The following is a 15,778-nucleotide window of genomic DNA, read 5'->3' as shown; positions in this document are numbered from 1 at the left end:
AGAGGGCGTTTGTGGGTGGCAACTGACCGTTTTCTGGGAGTGTTTGGAGAAATGCAGGCGTGTCCAGGCGTTTGCAGGGCGGGTGTCTGACGTCTATTCCGGGACCAAGAAAACTGAAGTGATCGCAAGGGCTGAGTAAGTCCAGAGCTACTCAGAAACTGCACATGCTATCGCACACTTGCAAAGCGAAAACACACTCCCCTGTGGGCGGCGACTATGCGTTTGCACGGCTGCTAAAAGTAGCTAGCGAGCGATCAAGCGGTCTCTGTGCGGCCCCTCCCACTATGCCAGTGTCCAGCGTTTGCCCGTATCTCCTGTCAGGGAGCCAGCACTGCAGGCTCAGCTCTTCAGCACAGCAAGTGGGATCATGTCATTCCCTCATCCCGTAGCTGTTCAGGTAATGTCTGTCTCCCTGGCACTGTCTCTTTCCCTCTTTCTACCTGACACCCTCTCTCTCTGTTTCTCCGTCTTTCTTTCCCTGACACTCTCTTTTGCTACCCTCTCTTTCTCTCTCCCTCCCTCTGACAGGGTTGGAATTTATTTGCCATATGTCAGCGGTTAGAATGCTGACCACTGCATCCAGATAGTCTGTTACCACCACCCCCCCACCTTCGTAACCCCTCCCAGATCAGCGACAGCCCAGCACCTGCCCCTCCCCCACCTGCAGCGCCGTCGTACCCCCTCCCCCATCCACGGCTCCCACTCCCCGTCGCAAGGGGCTATGCCCCTTTCACCATCGGACGCCCTTTTGTCGTGCAATATTTAACCACTAACAAAACTAGGAATGCAAGTAATACTCCATATAATACAAATATTGAATACCAGAAAGGCGTGCAGGGGTTAAGGGGGCGTAGCCCCTTGCGACGGTGTGAAGAATGCCCGTATGGCGCGATGATCCACCTAGTATGTATATATGTATGTGTGACTGTGTAATGTGTGTAATGTATGTACAGTGTGTGTGTGACTATGCGGCATAATGTGTGTAAGGGGGCGTTACGTGTGTTTGCGTCACTGGTACAGGGGGCGTTACGTGTGTAAGCGTCACTGGTACAGGGGGCGTTACGTGTGTAAGCATCACTGGTACAGGGGGGCGTTACGTGTGTAAGCATCACTGGTACAGGGGGGCGTTACGTGTGTAAGTGTCACTGGTACAGGGGGCGTTACGTGTGTAAGCGTCACTGGTACAGGGGGCGTTACGTGTGTAAGTGTCACTGGTACAGGGGGCGTTACGTGTGTAAGCGTCACTGGTACAGGGGGCGTTATGTGTGTAAGCATCACTGGTACAGGGGGCATTATGTGTGTAAGCATCACTGGTACAGAGGGGCGTTACGTGTGTAAGCATCACTGGTACAGGGGGGCGTTACGTGTGTAAGTGTCACTGGTACAGGGGGCGTTACGTGTGTAAGCGTCACTGGTACAGGGGGCGTTACGTGTGTAAGCGTCACTGGTACAGGGGGCGTTACGTGTGTAAGTGTCACTGGTACAGGGGGCGTTACGTGTGTAAGCGTCACTGGTACAGGGGGCGTTATGTGTGTAATCATCAGTGTCTTGTATAAACGTCACTGGTACAGGGGGTGTTGTGTATAAGCGGCACAACCACAGGGGGCATTGTGTGCGCTATCCCTTTGTACAGTATGGGACGGCGCAAATTTATAGTTTGCAGGGGGGCGCCGAACACCCTACCACCGGCCCAGCTCTTACTCATAATATACACATACTGAAGTTACTTTGAAGGGACACCGGTAAAGTGTGCCTCTGCATGACACTAGGATATACAGTGGCAAGGCGGGCTGCATTCTCATTATCCACTCACTGGTCATCTCCAGACTGGACTACTGTAATCTCCTCCTGACTGGCCTCCCTGACAATTACCTCTCTCCACTCCAATCTATCCCCAGCGCTGCTGCCCGGCTCATCTTCCTCACCAAACACCCTATGTCCACCTCCCCTCTCCTACAAGCCCTTCACCGTCTTCCCTTCCCTTTCATAATCCATTTCAGGCTTCTCACTCTCACTTACAAAGCCCTCACCCTCTCCTCTCCCATCTACATCTCTGACCTTCTCTCCCTTTACTCTCCCACCCGTCCTCTTCACTCTGCTAATGCACGCCGACTTTCCTGCCTACTGATTACCTCCTCCCTCCAAGATTTTGCACGTGCTGCTCCCTTTCTCTGGAATCCCCTACCTCCCCCCCTCAGACTCTCCATCTCTACAAAATTTCAAATGGGATCTCAAGACCCACTCCTTCAGCAAACCCAGCCAAATCTCATCCTAAGCCCTCTGGGGCCCACGCTCACTCTCTACCCCATCTGTATTCCCCCTGTCTGTGTGCCCCTCCCTTTAGAATGTAAGCTTTCACAAGCAGGGCCCTCTTCCCTCGTGTACTTTTACGTCTCTTACCTAACCTACTGTATCTTCTTTTCAATACTACCTTTGATGGCACCAAATCCCTCGGTTCTCTGCCGCCCTGATACTTATTTCAGTTATTTTCCATTAAACAGAAAGGAGAGCTGTGGGTCAGGGCTACTGGCGACACCCCAAGTAAAAAAAAAAAAAAAAAAACGACAACGCACGGCCACCTCATGGGAGTGTTGGAAGAGCTGCTAATTATTTTTAAAATGTTACATCCGAATCATTGCTAACTGGAAGATTTAAGATTGCGTGTAGCGGCTCCTCTATTGGGATTGCGAGGTCGGCTGTGCAGCACGAGATGCGACCTCCTGGTCCCAACCGATGCAGGAGCGTTATAAGCTCCGGAATCTGCCCTGCATACACACCTATACAATCAACGACCACTCACCCAATATCGTGAGAATGTGCTGACGATTATATGATTCAGACTTGTTGTATGATTTATATTAACCCTTATTCTGGTTTTTCTTTAAGATGCTATTATTGTAGGAGTTACATTACCCCTTATTCTGGCTTCCATCTAGGATTGTTTTATTGTATGATTTATATTAACCCTTGTTTTGGTTTTCATTTAGAATGCCATTATTTACAATTCTATACAGTGTTATGGACTACCATGGTAACCACAGTCACACGGCACATGATGTAATAAACCACTCTGATCCGTCTCCTTCCCTTTGTGCCATAGTACGACATGCTGAGAGCCAGGGTCTGTGGTGCAGACATATGTCTTAGGACCAAATGCTATGGCCTGCAAGGCATGATTTCGCAGATTTAACCCATAAAGTGGAAATAATAAAAAAAAAAAAAAAAAGGCAAAACCAACCTGATTTTCCTTTTAAGTTACTGCCGCTTTAAATCTACGGGCAAAAATAATCCATACTGCACCCATATCTGCCACTCGCAAGCTATTATATTTGGGCCAAACTGTGATTTTGAAGAGAACATGATTTGCAGAAGAACAAATAATAAAAATCAGACATATGCTTACAAAAGGCACTTATACCCCTTTCACATCGCACAAATAACCCGGTATCAACACGGCATATTGCCGTGTCGACACGGGTCAGTGTGCGATGTGAAAGCACTTTCTGAGAATTAGCGGGTCGCCTGACCCGGTAATTCAACCCGGTATAAAAGATGTGACACGGTTCCCATTAACAGCATAGGGAGAGGCGGCGCAGGAGATGAGCTCATCTCCCAGCGCCGCATCCACCCCCGCCCCTGCAGCTGCTGCGTTCCCCCGCTGCTATGGCAACCGACCCGGTATATTGCCGGGTCGGAAAGCCAGCAGAAGGGAGCAAATGCCGGATCCCACCCGGTAAGGACACGTTTCTTTTACCGGGTGGGATCCGGCATTAGCGATGTGAAAGCGGTATTACTGTATCTTGCTATTTAAAGCAAAAACAAAACCACAAACCTATGTATCACTGCTGTTCTGTTACCTATAAGGATGCACAAGCTTTACGGCGCCAGACTGACAGTTTACGCACTACATGGAGACAGTAGTACATGAATACAGCTGAGAGTAGTAACATAGTAACAGATACAAGAATAATACATAATACAAGAAAACAAAAAAAAAATGTAAAACCCTGAAAAACAAATTTATCATGTACAGGTTGAGTATCCCTTAGCCAAAATACTTAGGATGAGAAGTATTTTGGATATCGGATTTTTATGTATTTTGGAATAATTGCATACCATAATGAGATATCATGGTGATAGGATACAAGTCTAAGCTCAGAATGCATTTATGTTACATATACACCTTATACACACAGCCTGAAGGTCATTGTAACCAATATTTTTAATAACTTTGTGCATTAAACAAAGTGTATGTACATTGTACAGTCACACAATTAATTTGTGTTTCATATTAGTGATGAGCGGGTTCGGTTCCTCGGAATCCGAACCCGCCCGAACTTCAGCTTTTTTTACACGGGGCCGAGCGACTCGGATCTTCCCGCCTTGCTCGGTTAACCCGAGCGCGCCCGAATGTCATCATCCCGCTGTCGGATTCTCGCGAGACTCGGATTCTATATAAGGAGCCGCGCGTCGCCGCCATTTTCACACGTGCATTGAGATTGATAGGGAGAGGACGTGGCTGGCGTCCTCTCCGTTTAGACTAGAGTACTAGAGACACTTGATTTACTAATTTTGGGGAGTATATCATCTACAAACACTAAAAAAAAAAACTAACAGAATTACCATTGCTTCTTAACCCCCTCACAATCCTTTCATTTCTTACAGCCCAAATACATTTCTGCACCCACTTTATCTACGCTTTTGACTCATTTCATACAAAATCTACACCCATTGAGACTACACTGCTTTTCTCACCTGCATTTCTGCCATTCTTCTGCTCTGATTCCCTTACAGTCTCCTCTCCTACTTCCACTTTCCCTCAACCTATTTACCTACTTAACACTATGTCAAGGCTTTCTTATACTCCCCACATCACTCAGTGTCTACCCCGCCCCTGCGGCTGCTGCGTTCCCCCGCTGCTATGGCAACCGACCCGGTATATTGAGAGGTGGTCATGGCCCTCATTCGTTCCTGTCCCCTCACCACCTCTCCACTTGACCCTATCCCCTCCCGCCTCCTCCGCTACCTCTCTCCTTCTGCCTGTTCCCATCTTTCCCACCTTCTCAATCTGTCCCTCTCATCAGGCACTGTACCCTCTGCCTTCAAGCATGCACTCATCTCTCCTATTCTTAAAAAACCTACACTTGATCCAAACACTCTCTACAACTACCGACCCATCTCTCTCCTCCCTTTTGCCTCCAAACTCCTTGAGCGTATTGTCTACAACCGCCTTACATCCTTTCTTTCCTCACACTCACTGCTTGACCCATTCCAGTCTGGCTTCCGTCCTCTACACTCCACTGAAACTGCCCTTACAAAAGTATGCAATGACCTCCATGCTGCTAAATCTAAGGGACACTACTCTATACTTATTCTACTTGATCTCTCTGCTGCTTTTGACACTGTGGACCATCTTCTCCTACTGCAAATTCTTCACTCCATTGGTCTGCGTGACACTGCCCTCTCTTGGCTGTCTTCCTACCTCTCTGACCGTTCATTCTCTGTCTCTTCTCATGACTCCACCTCCCCCTCACTTCCACTAACTGTAGGGGTACCCCAAGGTTCTGTCCTTGGTCCTCTTCTCTTCTCTCTCTATACGTCCTCACTAGGTAAGCTCATTAGTTCTTTTGGTTTCCAATATCATCCCTATGCTGATGACACCCAAATCTATCTTTCCTCTCCAGACCTCTCCCCTGCTCTCCTCACTCGCATCTCCAGCTGTCTCTCTGCTACCTCTTCCTGGATGTCCCAGCGCTTTCTTAGACTTAACATGTCTAAGACAGAGCTGATCATCTTTCCTCCCTCCCGCATTACCTCGCCTCCTACAATCTCATTATCTATTGATGGCACTACTATCTCCTCTAGCCCACAAGTGCGCTGTCTTGGAGTAATCCTTGACTCCTCCCTCTCCTTCAAACCTCACATTCAGCACCTCTTACAAACCTGCCATTTTCATCTAAAAAATATTTCCAGGATCAGACCCTTTCTGACCCAGGATGCTACTAAGACTCTTATCCACTCACTGGTCATCTCCAGACTGGACTACTGTAATCTGCTCCTGACTGGCATTCCTGACAAATACCTCTCTCCACTCCAATCTATCCTCAATGCTGCTGCCCGGCTCATCTTCCTCACCAAACGCACTACGTCCACCTCTCCTCTCTTACTAGACCTTCACTGGCTTCCCTTCCCTTTCAGAATCCATTTCAAACTTCTCACACTTGCTTACAAAGCCCTCACCCACTCCTCTCCCATCTACATCTCTGACCTTATCTCCCTTTACACTCCCACCCGTCCTCTTCGCTCTGCTAATGCACGCCGACTCTCCTGCCTACGGATTACTTCCTCCCACTCCTACCTCCAAGATTTTTCACGTGCTGCACCACTTCTTTGGAATTCCCTACCTCTCCCCCTAAGACTCTCCACCTCTCTACAAAACTTCAAACGATCTCTCAAGACCCACTTCTTCACCAAACCCAGCCAAATCTCATCCTAACCCTCTGTTCTACACTCTCTATGTACCCCATCTGTGTCACCCTTGTCTGTCTACCCCTCCCCTTTAGAATGTAAGCTCTCACGAGCAGGGCCCTCTTCCCTCATGTGCTTATTCTTTCTTAATTTAATAATCTTCAACTGCACCACATCCAGCAGTCTTCTGCCACCTGATACTTATTCCAGTGTCATCTGCTGATGTAACTATGTTTATTTACCCTGTACTTGTCCTATACTGTCATCAACTGTAAGTTGCTGTTTTCCTGTTTGATTATTTGTTTATGTATTCTGTAATTGGGCGCTGCGGAACCCTTGTGGCGCCATATAAATAAAGGATAATAATAATAATAATAATAATATTAGGAGTACTACTTGCTGATAGTGTGACCAGTGACCACCAGTTTAATTAATCCGTTCTCTGCCTGAAAAAAAACGATACACAGTGTGACACAGTCACATACCATATCTGTGCTCAGCCTCAGTGTGCTGCATCATATGTAATACTGTGTATATCTGACTGTGCTGAGTGCTCACTGCTCACACAGCTTAATTGTGGGGGAGACTGGGGAGCAGTTATAGCAGGAGTACATATTTTAAGTACAGTGCACACTTTTGCTGCCAGAGTGCCACTGCCAGTGTGACTGACCAGTGACCACTGACCACCAGTATATTGTGATTGTCTGCTGACCACCAGTATATTGTGATTGTCTGCCTGAAAAAGTTAAACACTCGTCGTGTGGTGTTTTTATAAACGCATTCTGCTGACAGTGTCCAGCAGGTCCGTCATTATATAATATATACCTGTCCGGCTGCAGTAGTGATATATATATTTTATATCTCATTATCATCCAGTCTATATTAGCAGCAGACGCAGTACGGTAGTCCACGGCTGTAGCTACCTCTGTATCGGCAGTCACTCGTCCATCCATAATTGTATACCACCTACCCGTGGTGTTTTTTTTTTTCTATCTTCTTGATACTAGTAGCTTACTTTAGGAGTCTGCAGTGATGAGCTGACAGTGTCCAGCAGGTCCGTCATTATATAATATATACCTGTCCGGCTGCAGTAGTGATATATATATATATTTTATATCTCATTATCATCCAGTCTATATTAGCAGCAGACGCAGTACGGTAGTCCACGGTTGTAGCTACCTCTGTGTCGGCAGTCGCTCGTCCATCCATAATTGTATACCACCTACCCGTGGTGTTTTTTTTTCTATCTTCTTGATACTAGTAGCTTACTTTAGGAGTCTGCAGTGCTGAGCTGACAGTGTCCAGCAGGTCCGTCATTATATAATATATACCTGTCCGGCTGCAGTAGTGATATATATATATTTTATATCTCATTATCATCCAGTCTATATTAGCAGCAGACGCAGTACGGTAGTCCACGGCTGTAGCTACCTCTGTGTCGGCAGTCGCTCGTCCATCCATAATTGTATACCACCTACCCGTGGTTTTTTTTTTCTTCTATCTTCTTGATACTAGTAGCTTACTTTAGGAGTCTGCAGTGCTGAGCTGACAGTGTCCAGCAGGTCCGTCATTATATAATATATACCTGTCCGGCTGCAGTAGTGATATATATATATATTTTATATCTCATTATCATCCAGTCTATATTAGCAGCAGACGCAGTACGGTAGTCCACGGTTGTAGCTACCTCTGTGTCGGCAGTCGCTCGTCCATCCATAATTGTATACCACCTACCCGTGGTGTTTTTTTTTCTATCTTCTTGATACTAGTAGCTTACTTTAGGAGTCTGCAGTGCTGAGCTGACAGTGTCCAGCAGGTCCGTCATTATATAATATATACCTGTCCGGCTGTAGTAGTGATATATATATATTTTATATCTCATTATCATCCAGTCTATATTAGCAGCAGACGCAGTACGGTAGTCCACGGCTGTAGCTACCTCTGTGTTGGCAGTCGCTCGTCATCCATAAGTATACTAGTATCCATCCATCTCCATTGTTTACCTGAGGTGCCTTTTAGTTGTGCCTATTAAAATATGGAGAACAAAAATGTTGAGGTTCCAAAAATAGGGAAAGATCAAGATCCAACTTCCACCTCGTGCTGAAGCTGCTGCCACTAGTCATGGCCGAGACGATGAAATGCCATCAACGTCGTCTGCCAAGGCCGATGCCCAATGTCATAGTACAGAGCATGTAAAATCCAAAACACCAAATATCAGTAAAAAAAGGACTCAAAAATCTAAAAGAAAATTGTCGGAGGAGAAGCGTAAACTTGCCAATATGCCATTTACCACACGGAGTGGCAAGGAACGGCTGAGGCCCTGGCCTATGTTCATGGCTAGTGGTTCACCTTCACATGAGGATGGAAGCACTCAGCCTCTCGCTAGAAAAATGAAACGACTCAAGCTGGCAAAAGCACAGCAAAGAACTGTGCGTTCTTCGAAATCCCAAATCCACAAGGAGAGTTCAATTGTGTCGGTTGCGATGCCTGACCTTCCCAACACTGGACATGAAGAGCATGCGCCTTCCACCATTTGCACGCCCCCTGCAAGTGCTGGAAGGAGCACCCGCAGTCCAGTTCCTGATAGTCAGATTGAAGATGTCAGTGTTGAAGTACACCAGGATGAGGAGGATATGGGTGTTGCTGGCGCTGGGGAGGAAATTGACCAGGAGGATTCTGATGGTGAGGTGGTTTGTTTAAGTCAGGCACCCGGGGAGACACCTGTTGTCCGTGGGAGGAAGATGGCCATTGACATGCCTGGTGAAAATACCAAAAAATCAGCTCTTCGGTGTGGAAGTATTTCAACAGAAATGCGGACAACGTGTCAAGCCGTGTGTTGCCTTTGTCAAGCTGTAATAAGTAGGGGTAAGGACGTTAACCACCTCGGAACATCCTCCCTTATACGTCACCTGCAGCGCATTCATCATAAGTCAGTGACAAGTTCAAAAACTTTGGGCGACAGCGGAAGCAGTCCACTGACCAGTAAATCCCTTCCTCTTGTAACCAAGCTCACGCAAACCAACCCACCAACTCCCTCAGTGTCAATTTCCTCCTTCCCCAGGAATGCCAATAGTCCTGCAGGCCATGTCACTGGCAATTCTGACGAGTCCTCTCCTGCCTGGGATTCCTCCGATGCATCTTTGCGTGTAACGCCTACTGCTGCTGACGCTGCTATTGTTGCTGCTGGGAGTCGATGGTCATCCCAGAGGGGAAGTCGTAAGACCACTTTTACTACTTCCACCAAGCAATTGACTGTCCAACAGTCCTTTGCGAGGAAGATGAAATATCACAGCAGTCATCCTGCTGCAAAGCGGATAACTGAGGCCTTGGCATCCTGGGTGGTGAGAAACGTGGTTCCGGTATCCATCATTACTGCAGAGCCAACTAGAGACTTGTTGGAGGTACTGTGTTACCAAATACCATCTAGGTTCCATTTCTCTAGGCAGGCGATACCGAAAATGTACACAGACCTCAGAAAAAGAGTCACCAGTGTCCTAAAAAATGCAGCTGTACCCAATGTCCACTTAACCACGGACATGTGGACAAGTGGAGCAGGGCAGGCTCAGGACTATATGACTGTGACAGCCCACTGGGTAGATGTATGGACTCCCGCCGCAAGAACAGCAGCGGCGGCACCAGTAGCAGCATCTCGCAAACGCCAACTCTTTCCTAGGCAGGCTACGCTTTATATCACCGCTTTCCAGAATACGCACACAGCTGAAAACCTCTTACGGCAACTGAGGAAGATCATCGCGGAATGGCTTACCCCAATTGGACTCTCCTGTGGATTTGTGGCATCGGACAACGCCAGCAATATTGTGTGTGCATTAAATCTGGGCAAATTCCAGCACGTCCCATGTTTTGCACATACCTTGAATTTGGTGGTGCAGAATTATTTAAAAAACGACAGGGGCATGCAAGAGATGCTGTCGGTGGCCAGAAGAATTGCGGGACACTTTCGGCGTACAGGCACCACGTACAGAAGACTGGAGCACCACCAAAAACGCCTGAACCTGCCCTGCCATCATCTGAAGCAAGAAGTGGTAACGAGGTGGAATTCAACCCTCTATATGCTTCAGAGGTTGGAGGAGCAGCAAAAGGCCATACAAGCCTATACAACTGAGCACGGTATAGGAGGTGGAATGCACCTGTCTCAAGCGCAGTGGAGAATGATTTCAACGTTGTGCAAGGTTCTGCAACCTTTTGAACTTGTCACACGTGAAGTCAGTTCAGACACTGCCAGCCAGAGTCAGGTCATTCCCCTCATCAGGCTTTTGCAGAAGAAGCTGGAGACATTGAAGGAGGAGCTAACACAGAGCGATTCCGCTAGGCATGTGGGACTTGTGGATGGAGCCCTTAATTCGCTTAACAAGGATTCACGGGTGGTCAATCTGTTGAAATCAGAGCACTACATTTTGGCCACCGTGCTCGATCCTAGATTTAAAACCTACCTTGGATATCTCTTTCCGGCAGACACAAGTCTGCTGGGGTTCAAAGACCTGCTGGTGAGAAAATTGTCAAGTCAAGCGGAAAGCGACCTGTCAACATCTCCTCCTTCACATTCTCCCGCAACTGGGGGTGCGAGGAAAAGGCTCAGAATTCCGAGCCCACCCGCTGGCGGTGATGCAGGGCAGTCTGGAGCGACTGCTGATGCTGACATCTGGTCCAGACTGAAGGACCTGACAACGATTACGGACATGTCGTCTACTGCCACTGCATATGATTCTCTCCCCATTGAAAGAATGGTGGAGGATTATATGAGTGACCGCATCCAAGTAGGCACGTCAGACAGTCCGTACTTATACTGGCAGGAAAAAGAGGCAATTTGGAGGCCCTTGCACAAACTGGCTTTATTCTACCTAAGTTGCCCTCCCACAAGTGTGTACTCCGAAAGAGTGTTTAGTGCCGCCGCTCACCTTGTCAGCAATCGGCGTACGAGGTTACATCCAGAAAATGTGGAGAAGATGATGTTCATTAAAATTAATTATAATCAATTCCTCCGTGGAGACATTGACCAGCAGCAATTGCCTCCACAAAGTACACAGGGAGTTGAGATGGTGGATTCCAGTGGGGACGAATTGATAATCTGTGAGGAGGGGGATGTACACGGTGATATATCGGAGGATGATGATGAGGTGGACATCTTGCCGCTGTAGAGCCAGTTTGTGCAAGGAGAGATTAATTGCTTCTTTTTTGGTGGGGGTCCAAACCACCCGTCATTTCAGTCACAGTCGTGTGGCAGACCCTGTCACTGAAATGATGGGTTGGTTAAAGTGTGCATGTCCTGTTTATACAACATAAGGGTGGGTGGGAGGGCCCAAGGACAATTCCATCTTGCACCTCTTTTTTCTTTCATTTTTCTTTGCGTCATGTGCTGTTTGGGGAGTGTTTTTTGGAAGGGCCATCCTGCGTGACACTGCAGTGCCACTCCTAGAAGGGCCCGGTGTTTGTGTCGGCCACTAGGGTCGCTTATCTTAGTCACACAGCTACCTCATTGCGCCTCTTTTTTTCTTTGCGTCATGTGCTGTTTGGGGAGTGTTTTTTGGAAGGGCCATCCTGCGTGACACTGCAGTGCCACTCCTAGAAGGGCCAGGTGTTTGTGTCGGCCACTAGGGTCGCTGAGCTTAGTCATCCAGCAACCTCGGTGCAAATTTTAGGACTAAAAATAATATTGTGAGGCGTGAGGTGTTCAGAATAGACTGAAAATTATGGTTATTGAGGTTAATAATACTTTGGGATCAAAATGACCCCAAATTCTATGATTTAAGCTGTTTTTTAGGGTTTTTTGAAAAAAACACCCGAATCCGACAAAAAAAAAAATCGGTGAGGTTTTGCCAAAACGCGTTCGAACCCAAAACCAAAACACAAAACCCGAAAAATTTCCGGTGCTCATCACTATTTCATATACACCTTATACACACAGCCTGAAGGTCATGTAATACAATATTTTTAATAACTTTGTGTATTAAACAAAGTTTGTGTACATTGAACCATCAGAAAACAAAGGTTTCACTATCTCACTCAAAAAATTCCGTATTTCGGAATATTCCGTATTTTAGAATATTTGGATATGGGATACTCAACCTGTGTTAGAAACCTTGATCAACCATGTTTTAATCTGATTTTATTTATTTTATATATTTCAATAAAACTAGTTTTGTTTACAGCTAATTATTACTATTACATCTGAATATATGTAGCTAAACTAAACATAATAATACATACAAAGTATACACAGAGATGGATGAAATTGAAAATAAGCACTAGTTAATGTTAAGCATTAGTCCTACTTATTACTTACTATAATTAATTAAATCTGCATAGTAATAAAAAATAGAAAATGCAAAAGCACTTTTCAGAGAAACACACACCTCAAAAAAAAAAAAAAAAAAAAAAAAGGAAGGCGTTAAGCATAAGCACTGGGCATGCCACTGGCATTAAACATTTTGAATAAAAACAAATATGGTTTATTAGTATAATAGGCTTTTTTTTTTTTTTTTTTAAAGAAGTTGCAGCACCTTGCCAGCATTAAAAAAAAAATATATATACTTGCATTAAACCAGCCATCCCTGACTATGCAACCATAATTTTTAATAAGTGACTATGAAGTCTCCTTTTCATTAAGCCCCGACTTGCAGAACGTTTTAAGGCACACAGTGCAGCGATGCCGCAATAACGATCAAACCCTCACATTCCTTTATTCCATGACACAAGCTGAATCCATCACACTGGGTTCACCGTGGAAGCTACAGCCAGCGCGTCACAGCTCTGCATAAACAGTCTGTGCTCTCTGGGGGCCGCACACAGGCTCCAGGCAACTGGGCAGAGAAACCAATGTAATGAGATCTCAGTGGACACCTCTGACCCACACGTGCGGTCCCTGGGGGAAGGAGGGGGGGGAGCTGCGGTTACTACTGATAAAAATAACACTGCAGAATTCAGCTCTGATCGCTGTGAATTGCTGCTCAGGGGTCTGTATGATACCTGTATACACCCAGCCTGGTGATCTTCTAGATAACGAGGACGATGGGTATATCCATGTGGCACAAGTCATACACCCAACTAGGTTTGTGGCCCGTGTGTGTATGTACAGTGCTTCCTTAGGTATCCCCGGGATAGTCGTATACACACAATGTTAGGTCTGTGGGGAAGGTGATGGAGCGCTAGATATTTACATGAGGGACATGATCTGTATATATGTACAGAATGACAGCTGTCACCTGACTGGATGCGTGCCACCACCACCAACAAATCAAAGGTCCACTGTCACTTCCGTCATGGTGCCCCCCCCCCCGAAAGAAAAAAAAAGTGTACCCAGGGCAGGATTAGGGGCCTCATGGGTGTGGGGATGAAAATGTTTAAGAGCCTATTATGAAAAGCAGAGGGGGTGTGACCTGCACTGAGGAGGCGTGGCCAGTGCCACGTAGACTCCATACACTACCATACTGATGGGCCTGGAGCTGTAGCTCAATCTGCCCCATTGTTCATCTGGCCCTGTGTGTACCCCCTTTTTGTCCACCACGTGGGCAGTCACCTTCTATCAAACAGATCTCGGTATCAGTAACACACTAAAGACCCAGATTTATCAAGCCTTGGAGAGTGCTAAATTGCCCGGTCATAAAGTACCAGCCAATCAGCTCTTAACTGCCATGTTACAGGCTGTTTTTGAAAAATGACAGTTAGGAGCTGATTAGCTGGGACTTTATCATCGTGCAATTTATCACTCTCCAAGGCTTGATAAATCTGGGCCTAAATGGCCTCACTCGACTACAATGACGGGCACCATGTGGTGACGTTGTGCAGTGGCGCTTGCTGCTCGGTCTGAGATATTATAATCTATACTGTACCAAGGTGGGAAATCTGAGGCACAATGAGCCCAGGAAACTTCTGCAACTAGGTTTTCCAATATCCCCTTATTCCACATATTCTATGGCTCATACAGGGTCATGTGCTCAGTGACTAGGGTGCAGCCATGAAGGATTGGGGCTGGATAATGGTAACTTATGGTCAGGACAGACTAAGGGGGACATTTACTAAGCAGTGATAAGAGCGGAGAAGTGAGCCAGTGGAGAAGTTGCCCATGGCAACCAATCAGCACTGAAGTAACATCTATAATTTGCATACTATAAAATGATACGGAGCTGCTGATTGGTTGATGGGGCAACTTCTCCACTGGCTCACTTCTCCGCTCTTATCACTGCTTAGTAAATGTCCCCCTAAATTCTTCAGGGACCACAGCAGCCACCAGCCCATAATATAATCCTCAATCTGACTTGTTACCCTAGGAAACAAAGGCCCTCATTCCGAGTTGTTCGCTCGCTAGCTGCTTTTAGCAGCATTGCACACGCTAGGCCGCCGCCCTCTGGGAGTGTATCTTAGCTTAGCAGAATAGCGAACGAAAGATTAGCAGAACTGCTACTAAATAATTCCTTGCAGTGTCTGAGTAGCTCCAGACCTACTCCTAGACTGCGATCACCTCAGTCTGTTTAGTTCCTGCTTTGAAGTCACAAACACGCCCTGCGTTCGGCCAGCCACTCCCCCGTTTCCCCAGCCACACCTGCGTTTTTACCTGGCACGCCTGCGTTTTTTAGCACACTCCCTGAAAACGGCCAGTTACCTCCCAGAAACACCCACTTCCTGTCAATCACACTACGATCAGCAGAGCGATGAAAAAACATTGCTCAAGCTTGTGTAAATCTACAAAGTGTTGTCTGAAAGTACTTCGCGCATGCGCACTGCATACCCTGCGCATTTTCCACCTAATCGCTGTGTTGCGAAAAACGGCAAGCGAACAACTCGGAATGACCACCAAAGTCTGTTGTAATTAATGACTTCCACGAAAGGAAATGCTCTTCGCAATGTTTATCTACCATCAGTATTTTGCCAACTTCTGCTTTAGGGATACCTGCCAAATAGGGGAGGCTCTGTTTTTATTAATCTATATTGCACATATAAATGTATCTCTGTACCAGCGACGTGCTGTGGGGTAATAATGCGCCATAGCTTCAGAAAGTAAAAATTTATATTGTTAAAGTTCTAATTCAGTTATATAAAGATAATTCCGCTTTAGCAGATACATTCTGCGCATGAGTGAATTCAAATGCAAGTCTGAATGAGCGCTTAGAGATCGCCCATATATTTTTCTCAGTGTATCTTTGGTGCACCTTTCTGCAATCCCATTGGACAGTCATTTTCAGTTTCCAAGGAGGGAGGGACTTACCAGAAAAGGGGTGGGCCTTTAGCGCAACAGAGTGTGGCCTAATCGCGGATTCCCCGTTCTGTTTGTTTACAGGTCCAGCATCGATCTGTA

The 15,778-nt window shown here is 46.5% G+C and overlaps 1 protein-coding gene across 2 annotated transcripts in view; it reads right to left on the bottom strand.

The window, feature by feature from the left end:
* Window positions 1-15,778, bottom strand: part of CAPN5 (calpain 5) — a 173,239-nt gene that overhangs the window by 38,416 nt on the left and 119,045 nt on the right. The window lies entirely within an intron of this gene.

The sequence above is a fragment of the Pseudophryne corroboree genome, chromosome 2 (genome assembly GCF_028390025.1).
Source record: "Pseudophryne corroboree isolate aPseCor3 chromosome 2, aPseCor3.hap2, whole genome shotgun sequence".
NCBI classification, from domain to species: Eukaryota; Metazoa; Chordata; class Amphibia; order Anura; family Myobatrachidae; genus Pseudophryne; species Pseudophryne corroboree.
The sequence above is the reverse complement of the archived record's forward strand: the minus strand, read 5'-3'. Positions and strand labels throughout refer to the sequence as shown.